Source organism: Miniopterus schreibersii (genome assembly GCF_964146895.1).
Source record: "Miniopterus schreibersii genome assembly, chromosome: 2".
Classification (NCBI taxonomy): domain Eukaryota; kingdom Metazoa; phylum Chordata; class Mammalia; order Chiroptera; family Miniopteridae; genus Miniopterus; species Miniopterus schreibersii.
The window spans coordinates 107898372-107916601 of record NC_138102.1 but is presented as its reverse complement, the minus strand read 5'-3'; positions in this window follow the sequence as shown (position 1 = coordinate 107916601).

Here is an 18230-nt window from a genome sequence, read left to right as displayed (position 1 = left end):
CAGAGGCTTTGCCCTTTCAGAGGCGAGCTGGGTGGGTATTGGTCGTGGAGCCTTGGAGACTGCGATTTTTTTCCCAGTCTTCCTATCGACCTGACATGGGAAAGTTGGTCAGAAGACGGCCCTTCGATGCCATCAAAGCCCGAGCTTGCTTTCCCATCGGTTGTTTGTCCTGGGGTCAGGCCCCTTTGCAGGGTTTTGGGGGAGTTCGGTCAGCAGGAGGGGCCATTCAGGGTCGTCAGGGTGCTTGTCACCTTCTGGGTGGGGCTGAGGTGGTCTCCTCATCTGAGTGCTGGCAGCCACCTCGACTCCGCGCTACCTGTTGGCGGGTGTGATGCTGAGCACCAGAGAGCAGCATTTTCCATCGGCAGGTAATCCTGAGAAGTCTGCGAAATCACCCAAACTTCCAAATGAGGAAGCTGAGGCTTAAGGAGGTTAAGTGACTGACCCAAGGTCATAGCAAGCAAAGGGGTGGAGCCAGCATTTAAATCCAGATTTGAGGGAGTCCAAAGTCTCTGCTTTCTTTGGTAAAAATCGCATTCCTGAGTGTCTGGCAAGCATGACCAAGCAGGGGGCTCCTAGGCCTTTCTGCATCCTGCAGGTATGCAGGACGTCCTAACCTGAGGAGCTCTCCTTTCTTTAAACTCTTCTCCTCCCTCCCTCCATCCCGCCTCTCATCCACACCCCTGGAGGTGTGCACCATCGCCCTTAATTCTCCATTTTAAAATCATTCAGACCCCTGGCTTTGGTTCATTCCCTGCCCAGTCCGTGGTCCCAACCCAGACATTTTCTCCCCAGCCCAAGCTTCGTCCTGGCCCTGCCTCGCATGGGAACAGAAAGGTCAAGGCTTGAAGAAAAATGACAGATGGAAAGAAAAGCCTCTCCCAGCCTGTGGAGCTCCGTGAAATCCTTCATTATGGGATTTCCCTTGTCAGGGCTGCAAGGAGAAGCCTGAAGGCTTACGGCAAAAATCTACAACACATAAAGGCACTGTACACACAGGCTTTGCTCATCACAGCGAAAACATCTGACAAGCAGCCCCAAGGGGGGGCAGCGGGGCGATGGGAGGAGGGGGGAGGAGGGGGAGGGAAGAGGAGGGGGAAATGACCAGCAGTGTGATTTCATTTCCTGCCTGTTGGCACCATGCCTGCTCTCCTTCACAGAGAACAGAAGAAGAGGTCTTTGAAAAATGCAGCAGGAATGATCGAGGCTAGACTTAAGGAAGCACATCAAAACCACCAGAGGCCGGAGACCCAGGAAGAGATGGTCAAGGCATCTCCTTGACTGGAAATGTTTAAGTACAGGGTTCAGACTCGTTGCTGGGCAGGCACACAGGCCGAGGTGTGGACTCCGTGATTTTGGTCCTGTGGATTTAGGATGAACAGTTGGGTTACCCTTGGGGGCATTCTCTTCTCAAGCCTGACAGGGGTCAAGTCAGTCAGTCCACACGAGAAACTGCCAAGAGTGTGTGTGTGTGAGCAAGCTGCAGGGACTCCTGCCCCTAGCCACACGTGTGTCACACGCCTTTCCCTCTCTTGCCCTCATAGTTCCTAATCTTTTCTAATTTCCTTTACCTTTTGAGGCTTCCTATTACCCCTCTAGAAAAACACAAAACATCTCTCCTTCGGGAATTTTCGTGTTGATAAAGAAAAAGACTTGCCCAGGACACAGCGTTGTTCACAAAACACATGTTTCCAGCAAGTCTGGGGGGGAGGGGGTGTTTCATTCTCTGGGGAGGAGAGAGGGCAGGTTCTGGTGCCCAGACATGGTGAGGCTGCCCCACGTGCTGCCTAAATGGGTCCTTCCAGATTCTTGTATGCAAAGGTCACTGTGAAAGGTGTAAAGACATTTTTGCAGTGACCTCTGGGAGTACGCTGTACCCCCTGCAGAGGGTACAGTGGTGGCGATGTGACATGAAGGTTCCCAGGTCCTGTGCCAGCCAGCCAGCCAGCCATGGGAGTCTGGGCAAGTGATTTCACTCCCTCTGGGCTCTGCTTCTCTTTTGGCCCAAAGGGGTTCATCCTGATTTTCCTGCTTGCTTTATAGGGAAATGATGAGTGTCAAGTAGAGTGAAATAAAATTTGGAAAGTTCTTTGAAAGGTTAAAAGTGACATTTAAGTGTGATCGTTGTTTTTCTGGATTTCAGGAAGTGGAGGAATAGGAATGAACTACAGCGTACCCCGCCCACTTCTTCCCGAATTTACCAAGCCTCTCTAGTGGCAGTGAGCATGCCCTGCCAGAAGCCGTGGAAGGAGAGGGGCTCCAGGAGCCAGCAGCAGTTGGGCTGTGGCTGTCCCAAACCACCCGACCTCCCTCCCTGCCTGGCCTTCCAAACCCCAGGAAAGTCAGAGTTTCTGTGGAAACTTAAGCCGTGCCTGCTGGACCAGACTGGGGTGGGGGTGGGACTGCACACTGCCAAATGGTGGGCATGGAGGGGAAGCGACAGCTGGAGGGTATTGAGCTGGGGGGAGTCAGAGCCCTTTTCCTGCCAGCCTGTGCTAGGCCTGGGGCCTGCCGCCTGAGATCAGATCAGCATGGGCCCAGTGTGGGTGGCTCTGGCAGGCTGGTGCCTGGGGAGCCTGTGTGTGGGATGCTGGAGAGGTAGAGGCCAGCAGACAGGACATAAGGTGCACCCTGCCTATCGAAACCAGAGGGAGACTGCGTCTAGCCTGGTGGTCCCTGGCTGGCTTTTCCTCCAATAAAGGAGGCTCCTTGCTGGGCCAGAATCACACGAAAGATCATGGACTCACCCACTGCTCCTGGTGTACAAAGATCCCCTGTACCCATTCTCCCCACTCTCGCTCCTCTCTCCCCACCCCCTAAACTTTCCAGCCTCCAAAGGTACCCAGATGGAGAGGACTTTCCAGTTTGCTCCTGTGGGCACGTGTGAGTGCCTGCTCTCACTGAGTCCTCCCATATGGCCACCAAGCTGAGCAGGGTGGCTCCCAGTGCAGGAACAGTGACAAGGAATTGACAGAAAAGTCTGCCTGAGGTGCGACTGCTGCTACTCAATACTCTGGCCTCTCCAAGTTTGCTCTCCAGACACAGTTGCATCCTCTGAGACACTGAGTACTTGGCCCCAGACATCAACCAGCCTCTCACAAAAGAGCCCATGTCCTCTCTTGCAAGGCACAACATTTTAAGACTAATTTAAATAGCACATAACATGGTTTTAAAAACTAAAATGTACAGTTATTTCTACATGAGGTTATTGAACAAATGTCATTGGCTTCCTGGTGCAAGGAGTCCTCCGTACCTGTTTCAACCCCACTGCTGGTCATTCCCACCCCCATCCCCAGCCCTACCCATGGTCTTGGGAGAGTGACTTTACTTCTCTGGGCCTCAGCTTTTACATCTTGGAAAGGAGGGGGATGGCTAGGTTTCCCCCTGCCCCTGAAAAGAAAACTCAGTAATAAAGAGGAATAATTATGCTAACTTTGTGTGCTTCCTATATACATTCTATTTTTTCCCTTTAATCTTCACCAAAAACTATAATTCTAGTTGGTAAGGGCTTCACCCTCAATTTTTCTTCTCTAGCATTCAACTCATTTAAGTTTCACCAAACTGTTGATTTTGCCTCCAAGCCCACTGAAGCTCTTGAGCCTCTCCTTTTATTGGCATCCCCACCATTGCCATTGGTGCTTCGGCCCCTCACCGGCATTTTCCTGGAATATTGAAGTAAGCAAAGGATGCCTCTTTCACTGTTGCAACCTCCGCCCAAATAGTTCTTTCTGAGACCCACGTTCTCCAAGCCCGAACCCCCACAGCTTCCCAGACAAAGCCCAGGCTGCCTGGTGAAGCCTGTGAGCCCCACCATGAGAAGGTATACAGAGGCCACCACTTATGTGGCACCCTCTAACTGACAGCTGTTTATTATTGGTAGCACAGTAGTCCCCCTTATCCATGGTTTTGCTTTCTGTGGTTTCAGTTACCCATGGTCAACCTCGGTCCAAAACTATTAAATGGAAAATTCCAGAAATTAACAATTTATGTTTTTAATTGTGCACCATTCTGAGTAGCATGATGAAATCTCATGCTGTTCCACCGCTTCATGCCCAGGACACGAATCACGCCTTTGTCCAGCCCATCCACACTGTAGACATCCCTTGTTAGTCACTTAGTAGCCGTCTCTCTCTGTTATCAGGTCAACTATCTCCATATCTCAGTGGTTGTATTCAAGTGACCCTTATTTTGCTTAATAATGGCCCCAAAGTGCAACAGTAGTGATGCTGGCAACTTGGACATGACAAGAGAAGCCGTAAAGCATTTCCTTTAAGTGAAAAGATGAAAGTTCTCATGGTCAACCTCGGTCCAGCATAAGGGAAGAAAGTAAGGGTTAATAAGGGAAGGAAAAAAATGTATGCCGCGGTTGCTAAGACCTATGGTAATAACAAAGCTTCTACCCATGATATTGTGAAGAAGGAAAAGAAATTCATGCCTGGTTTGCTGTCACACATCAAAATGCAAAAGGTACAACCACAGTGCATGATAAGTACTTAGTTAAGATGGAAAAGCATTGCCCGGCCAGGCTGGCTCAGCGGTTGAGCGTCGACCTAGGATCCAGGCGATCAGGGTTTGATTCCCAGTCAGGGCACACGCCCGGGCTGCCGGCTGCAGCCGATCAATGACTCTCTCATCATTGAGGTTTCTATCTCTCTCTCCCTCTCCTTTCCTCTCTCTGAAATCAATAAAGATATATTTTTTAAAAAGGGGGGGAAAAAAGATGGAAAAGCATTAAATTTATGGGTGGAAGACATGACATCGACATGTCTCCATGACCCTCCTCTGATATACTGTTGGAAGGCCCATCGTGGCCTAATGCCACCTCACGATGCCTCCGTCGCTCACTCACTTCTTTGCATTACGTAAGCATGTGTCATCTCACACCAGCTCAAGAAGAAGGGTGAGTACAGGACAATAAGGTATTTTGAGAGAAAGATCACATTCACATAACGTTTATTCAGTATTTTGTTATAATTGCTCTATTTTATTCTTATTATTGTTGTTTATCTCTTACTGTGCCTAATTTAAAAATTAAACTTTATTATATGTATGTATTGGAAAAACATAGTATATACTGTAAATGTTTCAGCACTATCTGTGGTTTCAGACATCCACTGCGGGTCTTGGGATGTATCCCCATGGATAAGGAGGACTGCTAAAGTTATCCTGTTATCCTACCCTTTTTGCAGATGAGGAAACTGAGGCTCAGAGAGATAATGGAACTTGCTCATACAGCAGGTCAGTGATGGAGCCAGGATTGGAATCCAAGTCTTGTTGACTCCAAAGCTCTTGCCCTTTCTTCATTCCACCTTCTCTTTCTCTGGCCTCATTGACTACTGTTCCCTTAATTTCTCATGGACCTTGAAGGTGCTAAGACATTTAAAGCCTCTGTTCCTTCTGGCTAGTGTAGTACTGACATGCCTGCCCAGGAAACTCCTGTTCATGCTCCAGATTCTTGCTCAGGCGTTTTGTCCCAGACACCCCTCCCTAAATGGCTTGAGGTAGTTGTTTCCTCCTGTGGTTAGCACTGCCTGTTTCATCCTATTACTCCATCAGTCGCAGCTTACGGTCATCACTGAAGGACCTGCCTGTCTCCTCTATGGGTATGTGAGCATTTCAGGGTAGGGACCAGGTTTTGTCATTAATTCCCTAACCCGTTTCAGTACCTGGGCCTAACATATACTGAATAGTTTTTCAAAGTGCCAAGTACTTTATATAGACTATCTTATTTAACTTTTCTAGTAACTCTGTAAGATACTGTTTCACCCCTTTTCCATACGAGGACATTGAGAGGGAGCAGTGGAAGCTCCAGAAGTTTAATCAACTTAATTTATGGGATATAATCAGGTTGGGAGGGTACCAGGAGATTTGTCCCAAACTTGGGTTTTGCTATGCCTTGTATTTATTTCATCCATTGTGTGTTTTCGGGGTGGCTATGGCAATTATGAGGACTGAAGCCCTCCCTCGGTGCCACTTCTAGAGGGAACTGAAGTCACTTGCTCAAGGTCACATGATCGGACAGTAGCAGAAGTTCAGTGTAGCACAGGGTAGCGGGGAGTCCAGTTGCTTCCCAGAAGCCAGCCCCCCACTTTTTGGAGAGTAAGAAGGAGGCGAATTTAATGATTCTGATTCCAAGCCGAGGGGTCACGGGTGCATCAGGGTGAAGGTTACCAGTACTCAGGGTCTAGGGGAGCAGCAGCTGCCTGGGAAACCCATGGAGCTGCCAAGCGCCTTCCATCCAAAGACCACAGGGCCTTTAGAGAGAATGGGGGAGGGGAGCATGGAGGATATTGGGAAAAGCTACTGATGAGAACCGGCTCTGCTGAAGCTCTGGGCTAGTGAATTTCTGGGGGCTACTGAGTGTTTCTCTGGAGACCTTTAGAGGAAGGAAGAAGTAGATAGGTGGGAGGTGGCGTCTGGGGACTGTGCCCTTGAGCACTGCCTGATAGGATGGCTGACCTAACAGCATCCTCGTGGCCTCTAAGTGGATCCCTTTCATAGAGGAAATAGTTTTAAATATTTGTTTTAACAAATCACTCCTTTGTGCCAGGTGGAGATGGTTTACAAAGAATGCTAACTTCATATGTTTTGTTCTGAATTAAAAATACAATTTCAGGTTGTAAATTTGGAGCCCATCTTGACAGAGGTATTGAAGAAGACTCCAAGAAGAAAAGGTCCTCACGCCCATGGTCCCTTCCACGTGCCCCTGCCTCTTCCGAGAGCAGGGAGAGCAGAGCAGTGGGGTGTGGGGGGAGGAGAGAGCAGGAAGAGGGGCTGGGTGGGCTCGTGGCCACATCCACACTTGCTCTCTCTACTCTCCTGGGTCCACTGAGCCTCCTGGGAATCCATAACCCAGTCCTCCTGCCCATTTGGGGATCTGGGTGACCTTTCCCAAGGACGGGGCCAGCCAATTTTCCCAGCGGAGGCTCCTCCCGTGCCAGTGGACAGGCTTCTCACATGCTCCCCTGCTTAATCTCAGGGTTCCCAAGACCTAATGTCACCTGCTCACACAGTAATGGCCCCACCCAGCTTAAGGAAGGATGGCCCATTTGGGATGTTCTGCTTCAGCGTATGGACAAATAAGAAATCTCTGCTCTTCCAACCAGGGGAAATGCTACTGACCACTCCCCCTCCCCCTCAGTGTGGGACGTGCTGGGAATCAGTGCTGGAGATGACAGTGAGGGAGAGAGAAGACAAATGGGCCGGCATCCACGCTCTGCACAGCCAGACACAGAAGTATATAAAACTAACCATAATCCTGGGAAATAAGTGTGGCCCTGAGAACACAGAGGATGTGAGATTTTCGTCACCTCCCAACAAGTGGCTCGAGGAGCAGGAAATTTAGAGGAGATGGGATTTAATTCAGAATTTGGAGGGCAACAAGATTAAAAAGATTTGAGCAAATGCTTGAGAGCAAGAACAAGACATGTTGTAAGGAATGGTAAATATTAAATTTGACTAGACCATCCATGTTTGGGGGAAGCGGGTGATTAGAGTTAAGACTTGAGTAAGAGTGTGAAAGACATTGTTGGAGATACAGGAGATTCTGGCCAAAGTGTGGAGGACCCCAGTTCTACCCTAAAGAGTTTGGATTTTATTCTCTAGGGACTATGGACCCACTGAATGTCATGGGTTTGACCATAACTCTCTGTACTTGTTTGTACTTTCCCATCTATGAAAAGACTGCCAGGACCCAGGAGGTCAGCCTGGTCGAAGCTAACCAGCCAGGTAAGCGATGACCTTGTGACTGTAAGTGTCTTCATTAACCTGATGCTCTAATTAGCTCAGCTGAGGACCAGGAGTGGACATACTTGGGGTGGAAGAGTAAGTTGGTGGGCAGAACCACCAAGTAACCTGAACTTCTGCTAAGCCAGACCAAGGTCCAGAAACAATTTGGTAATGTGATGTAGTGGAAATAACAGTAGATGCCAAGGCTCAGGATACCCAGGGTCCTGTCAAAATGAAGAAAGTATGTTTAGATGGACAACTCATTCAACATACATTTATTAAGCACATATTGCAGGCCAGGCACTGAGCAAGACGTGAAAATCCAAAAGGAATGAAACCCACTCCCCATCTTCAGAGATGCTCACAAGTTAAACACATAAACAGGTTGCTCCAACACCATGTCATAAGTGTCCTTACCTTCTTTTCTACATTATGGCCAGGGTGCTGGGACGCTGTGCACACTCCCTGGGCTCACTCCTTTCCAAATGAGAAAAAAATGCAGATGACTCCAGGCACCCTGCTTCCTGAACTTCCTCAGTCCACAGGCATTTTCCCTGTCCAGCTATGCAAAACCTGGTTCTGGCTCCTCGCTGGGAATCAACATTTGAACAGGTCAGGAAGGTGTATGCAGTGTTATGCAGTGGGCGTATTCCAGGGATATGATTCTCCCTATAGCTCTCATCTCCTCTCCTGTCCTGAGAGGAGGAGTCTTGCTGTGAATTTTCTCCAAGATTATGGCTGCCCTCCAGATACATGGGCTCCCAAGGGTCAAGGAAAATCCCACTGTTTTAATGAGGAGCCAGGACATGCTGAGCCCAGCAGAACAGACAGAGTGTTGGACTCAAAAACAGACAAGCTCTGCAACAAAGGAAGTACCCAAGACCCAAGGCAGAAGTCTGCCATCGCCGCCCTGACTCAGCCTTACTCCCTGCTGCTTCCCAGCCCACATGCCTGCTGCAAACCAGATCCTACCTCCCTGCCCCCTGCCCCCTGCCCCCACCTCACCTTTGCTCCTGCCCACCCCTGGGGTCTGCACACAGTCCTCACTTTGGGAATGCCTGGCACTTCTTGCCACCAGTCCCTATCTCTCCTGGCAAAACCCGACTTCCAAGAAGCTTTCTGGATTCCTCCTTGGTGATACCAGTTCAAACATTTCTCAGTACTTAGGTTCTTTGATCTCCCTTTACCTGGTGCCCCCTCTCAGTACCTCATTCTTGTGCTGTGTGACTAGCAAGAGAACTGGCAGGGAACCATCTAAAGCAATGGTCTCCCCGGGGCACATATACACAGAGGGCCTGCAAGATGCATGAGGTTAGGATGAAAATAGGAAACTTATTTATTTTAAAAACACAATTGTAAAGCAGTGGGTTTTTAATAATAATGTATTTCTACTGGCTCATTAATTGTGACAAATGTACTGCACTCAATTAAGGTGTTAAGCCGGGCCGGGCTTGCCTCAGCAGTTGAGCATCCACCTTTGATACAGGAGAGTGCCGTTTGATTCCCGGTCAGGGCACATGCCCGGGTTGAGGGCTTGATTCCCGGTCGGGGCGTGCAGGAGGCAGCCAATCAATGACTCTCTCATCATTGATGTTTCAACTCTCTCCTCCTCTCCCTTCCTCTCTCTGAAATCAATAAAGATTTTTTTTAATTTTTTTTTTAAAGATGTTAATAACACGGGAAACTGGGTGTGGGGTACACGTAAACTCTCTCAACTAAACTATCTTTACAAATTCTCTATAAATCTAAAGTTTTTCTAAAATAAAAAGTTTATTTTAAAAATATGACTCTTTTCATAGTCTATATTTTATGTATGTTTTATGATAGACATGTTACTATAAAAGTACAACACAGTGAAAATACAGGCTCAGCTGCAGGGCAGCAGGACTCCAACTAGATAGAAGTGTCTCTGGGCAGAAAGCGCAGGATGGGGCAAAGTCTCTGCTCCACCGGGCTGTCCAGACCCAGGCTCCTCCCCTCCTGTTGCCTCCCCAAAGCTAGATCTTAGGTCTTGCTCCACTGAGTCTAAGATGGCTTGCTACCAAGTCCATGCCCCAGGGGAGGCATGGAGGAAGTGAGGGAGAGGGAGCAGGTTCCAGGATTTACACATCACTTCCCCTCAAGTCCCATTGGCCAGAACTCAATGCAAACGGGTCTGCCTAGATGTTCGGTCGTGGAAAATATAGCCTTCACTTCGAGTGGCTATGTGTCCAGCTAAACTTTAGGGGTTTTGATACTTTAGAAGAATGGAAAAGGGATAACAGGAGGCAGCCAGCATTCTTTACCGAAATTGACAATTTAATTTAATTTATGACTTTGGAATCGATAACTATGCAAACATTGAGCGTACCGCTCAGCTTCTTTACACTGAGAGGGACACATAATCAAAAACCTTTAGGCCACCAGTTGAAGACACGAGCGAGGGGACAGGTTGCATTTCTGGCTCAGGCTTCCTGAACCCTGACCAGTGATCTTACTCCCAGGTGCAATCAAGTGTAATGAACATGCGTAAGTTTCTCTGCTGCCTGTTACCAGAGCCCCCAGAGCCTCCTCTCTCTAAGATCTGTTTCCAAGTTCCCCTGGACCCGCCCACCCCTCCCTGAATGCAAGAAGCCCACCTGTTTTCCCTGGAGGATCTTCATTTCTGCCAGGGAGGACAAGAGAGTGAGGAAGAGGGGTGAGGAAGGACAAGGACAGCGTCTGACAAGATGGGCAGACAGAAAGAAACAATGCCAGATAAAGGAGAAAGATAAGCGGAGAGTGGCTAGACGCTGGGCCTGGAGCCCAGGAGAGGAGGCTGCAGAGGTGGAGCGGGGCCAAGCGGAGGGGAGCCTCACGGAGCGAGCCTGGCCCAAAAGGAAGTGGACATGCATCTGGATGCCTGTGATGTCCCTTTACCCTCTGCAGGTGGGGGAAGCAAGCAGTGCACGGCTGGCCTGGGAGCTGCTCCCTGTCGATGTCTGGGGACTTCCCCAGCCTGCTTAGCCAAGGTCATTCTGCTCCACAGGTCACCCGAGAAGGGAAGAGAGGAAGGGCTCTTCGGTAGGTGGGAAGAGACGGTCACTTCTCCACTTACCCAGCTCACCCTCTGCACACACATGGGCCAGACTTTGTGCAGGCCTTGCATTTATTTGTATAGGTGACTTTCTTTCTGGGTCTATGTTCTTTTTTTTTTTTTTAAACATATCTTTATTGATTTCAGAGAGAGGAAGGGAGAGAGAGGAAGGGAGAAACAGAAACATCAATGATGAGAGAGTCGTCATTGATTGGCTGCCTCTTTCACTGTCCCCAACTGGGGATCGAGCCCACAACCCGGGCATGTGCCCTGACCGGAAATCGAACCTCGATCTCCTGGATCCTAGGTCGATGCTCAATCACTGAGCCATGCCAGGTAGGCCTGGGTCTATGTTCTTGTCTTCCAGGGGACCCCAAATGCCCCAAACACTTCCCTCCCAGTGCTCAGGAGAACAGAGCTACAAGCCAAGTGGAATGGGAGCACTTCAGTGCCAGAGATGATTTCTACCCAGAGAGACTGGGGAGGGCTTCGTGAAGGAGGTGCCAATGTTGAAGGACAGTAAGAGAGATTTTAACAAGTAGACATGGGATGAAGAGGAAAGACACCCACGGCAAGGGAAGCCCTGCGATCAAAGGCAGGAAGCACAGAGTATACTAGAGGAGCAAGGAGGAAGGAAGAAGGAGGGAGGACAGTAGCAGGAAGCTGGGGCTGTTCCCTGTATTGGTAACAAGAGTGCAACAAAGTGACTTCCCTCAAGTTACAACAGATAAACAAAACTGTGTTTCATGTTCTGTCTGCAGAAGATAGGGTCAGGCCCAGGTGTCAGCGCTCAGGGCCTGACAATGGGCAGCATTCTGTACGCCCCACTGTCCGGGAAGCCCGGGGCATGCGGCTTTCCTATCTGCACAGGGATGCTGCTTTCTCATCCAAAGGGCCAGAACTTCCCAGGTCCTAGATGGCGGGGTCATCGTGGCCCCCATGGAGCAGCTGGTAACAGGGAGCAGAGCCGTCAGTCAAGCAAGCCATCCATCATACGGGTAGTCAGCCAACAAATAATTGTTTCCTCTCCCTCCCATTGGCTTCTGTGCCACTCTGCTCTTACGGAACTAATGCAGCTTTATTTCCGTGCACGATTTCATTTCACCTATCACGGGTTTTTCTTAAACCTCTCATTCATGAGCTTGGGTGGCATAGGGTGTTCTCATCCTCTCCCTGCCCCTGATCCAGGTCTTTCTCCGTCTCCTTGGCGCCTCCCTTTTCTTCTCTGACTCCATACTATTGGCCTAACTCATTGCCTTTTTCCTCCCTGCACACCTGTTGATTTTTACAAACATCCTCATGGCTTTAGTGGCCACCTCTGTTGTGTAGATATTTATCAGCATACATGGGGTATTGGCTGAAATGCTTTAGCCAAGAAATAGGCCTTGACTCAACTGCTCAGATAAGAAGGACAGAGGCAGTCATTACCACGTAGCAAGGAGTCTTGAGGTCATTTCTGGAGTTGGATAATTTGACAGCTCTATGGTATCACCAGAGACCCAGTTTCTTTCCATCTTCCTGCTCTGCCATCCTTAGCATGTTGGTTTTTGCCCTCAGGTTTATCCCCTCATGGTCAGTAGCTTCAGGCACTGCCTCCTCACAGAGCCAAATCTAGAGGCAGGTAAAGGAAAGATTCTTTTTTCATCTCTCTTTTTAAAAAGAGATGAATCCTAGAATTTTCTAGAATCCTTTTGTCAGAACTTCCCCTCTCATTTCATTGTCCAGAATTGTATTATATTCCCAACCTTAAACACTAGGAAAAGGAATGGAATTATCTATGATTGTATTGGGGGTAATCAAGATTCACCCATAATGGTAGTCTGAAAACATGACCACTCAACATGTAAACAAAGTGGGGTACAGTTAGCTAGAAGAAAAGGAAAATGGTTGTTGGATAATCAACAGTATTTGCCAGATCTCAGTCTCCAACTCAGATCTTCCTCCTAACTCTAATCCTGTGTTTTCAACTACTTTCTGATGTATTCCTTTAGATGTTTTAAAGACACTTCAAAATTAACATACCCCCCATTAGACAGCTTCTTCAGAATAGTTCCCTCTTTTGATCCCCTCATTTGTAATGATTCTGCCATTTTTATAGTCCCCCAGGCTGGACACTTCCTGCTGGTCTCCGCCTGCCTCCCTTCCCTTGTCCCCATGTTAGTCCCTAGTAAGAACACCAGCGCAGTCCAGAGTAAAGGGGAGATTCGGTCTTTGGGAGTGCCCAAGACAACTAGAGACGGCAGACAGTTTTCATTTTTCAAACCTGTGTGAAATTAGTAACAGCCACCTGGAACCTGTGTGAGACAGACTCTCAGCAAGCCTGGGCTCTGGGAGAAAGGCTATCTTGATTGATTGGCAAGTCTGTCACGGACACTGGGAGTAAACTAATGAAATGCATACTCCCTTTGCTGGGGTTGGTTTGGAAAAGGTAAAGGGATCAACACTGTGGGAACAATAACCGAAATAATAAGATTAATACTAGTTAACATCTACTGAGTACAAATATACAGCCACTGTGATAGGGACTGAGCACGAATTGTCTCATTTGATAATCCTCATAACCGTGAGAGGTTCGTACTTTGATTACTCCCATTGGAGCAACAGAGACTCGATTAAGTAACTTGCACAAGAATATGCAGCTAGCAAGTGGAAGAGGCAGGATTCGGTCTGGCTCATCGCACTCCACAGCCCTTGCTAACTAAGTAACGGGAGTGCTGGACCAGCATCTTCATTTCCCCTCACTAGGACATTCCTCTCAAATTTGAAATGTGCACACAAACCACCTGTGGCTCTTGTTGAAATGAAGGTTCTGATTGAGCACATCTGGGGAGGGGTCTGAGATTCTGTATTTCTAATCCATTTCAAGGAAATGCTGGTGCTGGTGGTCCATGGACCACACTTCGAGTCGTGAGGCCCTAGAAGGTGAGCCCCATCAGTGCAGGGAGTTTGTCTGCTTCCCTTACCTCCTGGCAACACGGCTCATCTATGTTTCCCCATCTACCTTGCAGTGAGATGTCTGCATTGAATGCACACAGAGGGACATGTGCCATTTGCAGACCTGGTCCATAGACACTTTCCATGAAATCCTCATTCCACTCTTCTCTTCCCCTGTCTGGCAGCTGCCCATTAACAGTCAGACATCCTTGGAAGCCACGTGGAAGATGGCAGAGCCTCTGCCAGCCTGGGTCCCTGAATGATGTTGTGTTGTTGGTCCCCAGCCCCAATGCCAGGTGACTTTAAGTGAATGATAAACTTCTTGTCTTGAGCCACTGAGATTTGGGGCTCTTGTTGCTACAGTGTCTAGTGTTATCTTAGCTGATACATTTCCCCATTTTTCGGTGAGGAAACTGAGGTCACAAACAATAAGCTGATTTTTCTAGGAACATAAACTAGCTAAAGAAAGAGGTGGAACTAGAGTCCAAGTCTTCTGACTCAGGCTGTCAGCCATCTCTGACCTCAGTGGGGGCTTACCTCGTAGTCTCTGAAGGCTTTCACACCTTACCTGCCCTCTTTCCCTTCCAGGGCTGAGGCTGGGGCAGAGGCTGGGAGAGCAAGACGGGCAGGCAGAAGGGAGAGATCCAGGTGTTAAGAAGGAGCAACCCTAAGAATGTTGATGGTGTAAGTCAGGCTGCAGCCAGCTAGAGATTCCTGTGATTTTCTTCTCGTGGCTTCTATTTTCTGGATTTTCTGGCATTGAGATCCATGCCGCATCTTTCTCAGAAAGAGAGCTAGTGTCCCAGCTACATTTGGGGTTTGGTGTGGAATTTTCAAACTAAGGAGGGAGAGTGAGCCCCAAGGATCTCCCAAGAATAGAGCTGAAGGGCTCCTGCAGCTGCTCTGCACCAGGGGTGAGTCTACCATCAAATCTTTTTTGTCTTTGGGACAGACAGGGACCACCAGATTATTTTCTTTTTCTTTTTTTAAAATACATCTTTATTGATTTCAGACAGAGGAAGTGAGAAGGAGAGAGAGAGAAAGAAACATTAATGGTGAGAGAGTCATTTACCAGTTGCCTCCTGCAGTCCCCCAACCAGGGACCGAGCCCACAACCCAGGATTGCGCCCTCACCGAGAATCGAACCGCAATCTCCTGTATCCTAGGTCGATGCTCAACCACTGAGCCACGCCTGGCTGAGCCCACTAGAGATTCTTTATATCCCCAAAGACTCTTCAAAGGTGCTATTACCCTGTTGCTGTTATTTCTGTTCCAACCTTTAATAGGATCTCTGACCTCAGTTGAATTTCCTACTTTGTATGTCATGGCTCACTCCAAGAAAAATTAAAAAAAAAAAAGAAATTTTCAAACAGACAATGGACAGTGAGTAGGATAGACTGCCAGCTCGTTGAGGGCAGGAACTGTGCGTATTTTGCTTAATGCCGCATTCTTGGTACCTGGCACCCCAGTAGGTCTCAATATATTTTTCAAATGAATGAATGAGTTTATTACCTAAGCCCCCAACAAGTAGGGATTGTACAACTTAGGTACATTCTAGCCAAATTGTAAAGTAGCAAGGACTTGTCTTTAAAACAGACTTCTGGTCAAGATGGCAGTGAAGGTAAATGCGTTACTCGAATCCTCCCACAACCACATCAAAATTACAACTAAACTACAGAAACAACCATCATTCTGAACCACCTGAATCAAGCTGAGTGGAAGCCCTACAACTAGGGATTTAAAGAAGCCACAATGAGACTGGTAGGAGGGGCACAGATGCCGAAGGACCTGGTTACACACACCCATGTAAGCCAGGTAAAAATCAGGGGGAATATCTCTGCTGCAGAGGTCCCCTCTGAGGAGTGAGGTCCCAGACCCACATTAAGCCCCCCAGCCCAGGTTTTCAGTGCCAGGAAGAGAAGTCCCCATAACTTCTGGCTGTAAAAATTAGCAGAGAGTATGGCTGAGTGAGGCAGAAGCTGCTGGAACCCAGGCATACCTTTTAAAAGGCCCTCACACGGACTTACTTGGACTCATTCCCTCTGAGCTCCAGCTCTGGGGTAGCAGCTCAAAAGGCACCAGGGACATATGGGGAGGAACTGAATTGTCTGGCATAAGGGTTAGAGCTGGAGGGGCAGCTTTCTGCCAAAAATAAGTGTTAGCAGAGGTCATTATTCCTTTTCCAAGACCCCACCCACACAGACCTAGCAGGTGGGTGCCATATCTGAGTCTCCATCAACCTGGCTCACACTGTTTGCCCCACCCTGGTGATTCCCTGAGACCCCACAGCACCCAACTTGCATGCCCACCCAAGCCGTTTCCAGTGGCTTTTCCATACAAACTGTCTGTGTTGGCTCTTGCTGCACTTTCCTAAAACCTCTCAAAGGTTCACAAATTGCAAACAAGCAGCATCTGGCCTTGGCATGCCCTGTACCTCTCACTAAGTGGCCCCAGACCTGGCACTAGCAGCAGCCGGCTTTGGTTCACAGCTTGGCCTCTCCTGGGCACCTCCAAGCCCAGCACAAGCAGCAGCCATCTGCAGATTGCTCTATAGCTCGTGCTGGGTGGCCCCAGGCAGGGAACAGGCAATGGCTGACCTTGCATCTCCTTAGAGGCCCCAGAGCCAGTGTACCTGGTGGAGAGCTTCAGACCATGCAGGATCACAACCCTACCACTTCCACTGGTAACACATAAAGGGGTGGCGTTGGTGAGCACCAAAGCCCCACTGAAGCAAGTCCTGTTCCATAGGGTTGATCCTGCACAGCAGCTCCTCCACTGTATTTGCAGCCAGTCCTTGAAGCTGATCGGCCTGGAGGGTTACTTCCTCCCAGTGACATGCCAAGAGCCATAAGGCTCAATGACAACAGAACAGTGCACACAGCCCACACAGAGGTACACCTGGAGTACCCAGCTGGGGTGACTGGGGAGGCTGTGCCACCGGGCTCTACAGGACACTTATTACACAAAGCCACTCTACCAATTCCAGGAGACATAGCAGCTCTACCTAATATATAGAAACAAACTTAGGGAAGCAGCCAAAATGTGGAGACAAAAAAACAGGTACCAAATGAAAGAACAGGAGAAATCTTCAGAAAAAGAACTAAATGAAATAGAAGCAAGCAAACTACCAGATACAGAGTTCAAAACAATAGTTATAAGGATGCTCAAACAACTTAGTGAGAATTTCCACATCATGGGAAAGGACATAGAAACCAGAAGAAAGAATCATTCAGAAATGAAGGCTACACTAACTGGAATGAAGAATAATTTACAGGGAATCAAGAGTAGATGAAGCTGAGAGTTAAATTAGTGACTTGGAATATGAGGAAGCAAAAAACATCCCATCAGAACAGCAAAAAGAAAAAGGAATTAAAAAAACCATGAAGATAGTGTAAGGAGCCTCTGGGACAACTTGAAGCATACCAACATTTGCATCGTGGGGGTACCAGAAGGAGAAGAGACAGACCAAGAAATTGAAAACTTATTTGAACAAATAATGACAGAAAACTTCCTTGACCTGGTGAAGGAAATAGACATAAAAGTCCAAAGTTCAGGGAGTTCCAAACAAGAGGAACTCAAAGAAGTCCACACCAAGACACATCATAATTAAAATGCCAAAGGTTAAAGACAAAGAGAGAATCTTAAAAGCACCAAGAGAAAAGCAATTAATGACCTACAAGGGAGCATCCATACGACTGTCAGCTGATTTCTCAACAGAAATTTTGCAGGCCAGAAGGGCATGGCAAGAAATATCAAAGTGATGGAAAGCAAGGACCTATAACCAAGATTCCTCTACCCTGCAAAGCTATCATGTAAAATCAAAGGTGAGATAAATAGCTTCCCAGACAAGAAAAAGCTAAAGGAGTTCATCACCACCAAACCAGTATTACATGCAATGTTGAAGGGTCTTCTTTAAGAAGAAGCTAATGAACAAAAGAATATGACAAACAAAATAGACCCAGAGACATTGAAGCATGCAACAGACTGTCATATCTCAGAGGAAAGAGGGAAGGGAGGGTGGGGGGTGGGAAGAGATTAACCAAAGAATTTATATGCATATATGCATAACCCATGGACACAGACAATAATGGGGTGAAGGCCTGGGGAGGGGGTGGGAGTGAGGTGTAGGGGGTCAATGGGGGGGGAAATGGGACACCTGTACTACTTTCAACAATAAAGATAAATTAATGTTAAAAAAATTAAAAATTATTAAATGGCAGCAAATAAATAAATAGATAAATAAATGCAATGTTGAAAAACAACAATCTAGCTCCCCAAAGCTTCACCCCTTTTTTGTGCCTCTCCTGCTTTTGTTGAGATCCTTTCTCTCATTTGTAGAGTTGCAAGGGCCTATCTTTTGTGTTTTTGCTATATGCAATAATGTAAATATTTGACGAGAGTCTGCAAGTCCTGACTTCTAGACCTGGCTTGGTATCTAATTTGCTTTGAGAACTTAGGCAAGTCACTTTACCTTTTTGTGCCTTCAGCTACAATGTCTTCCAAGGTTCCCATA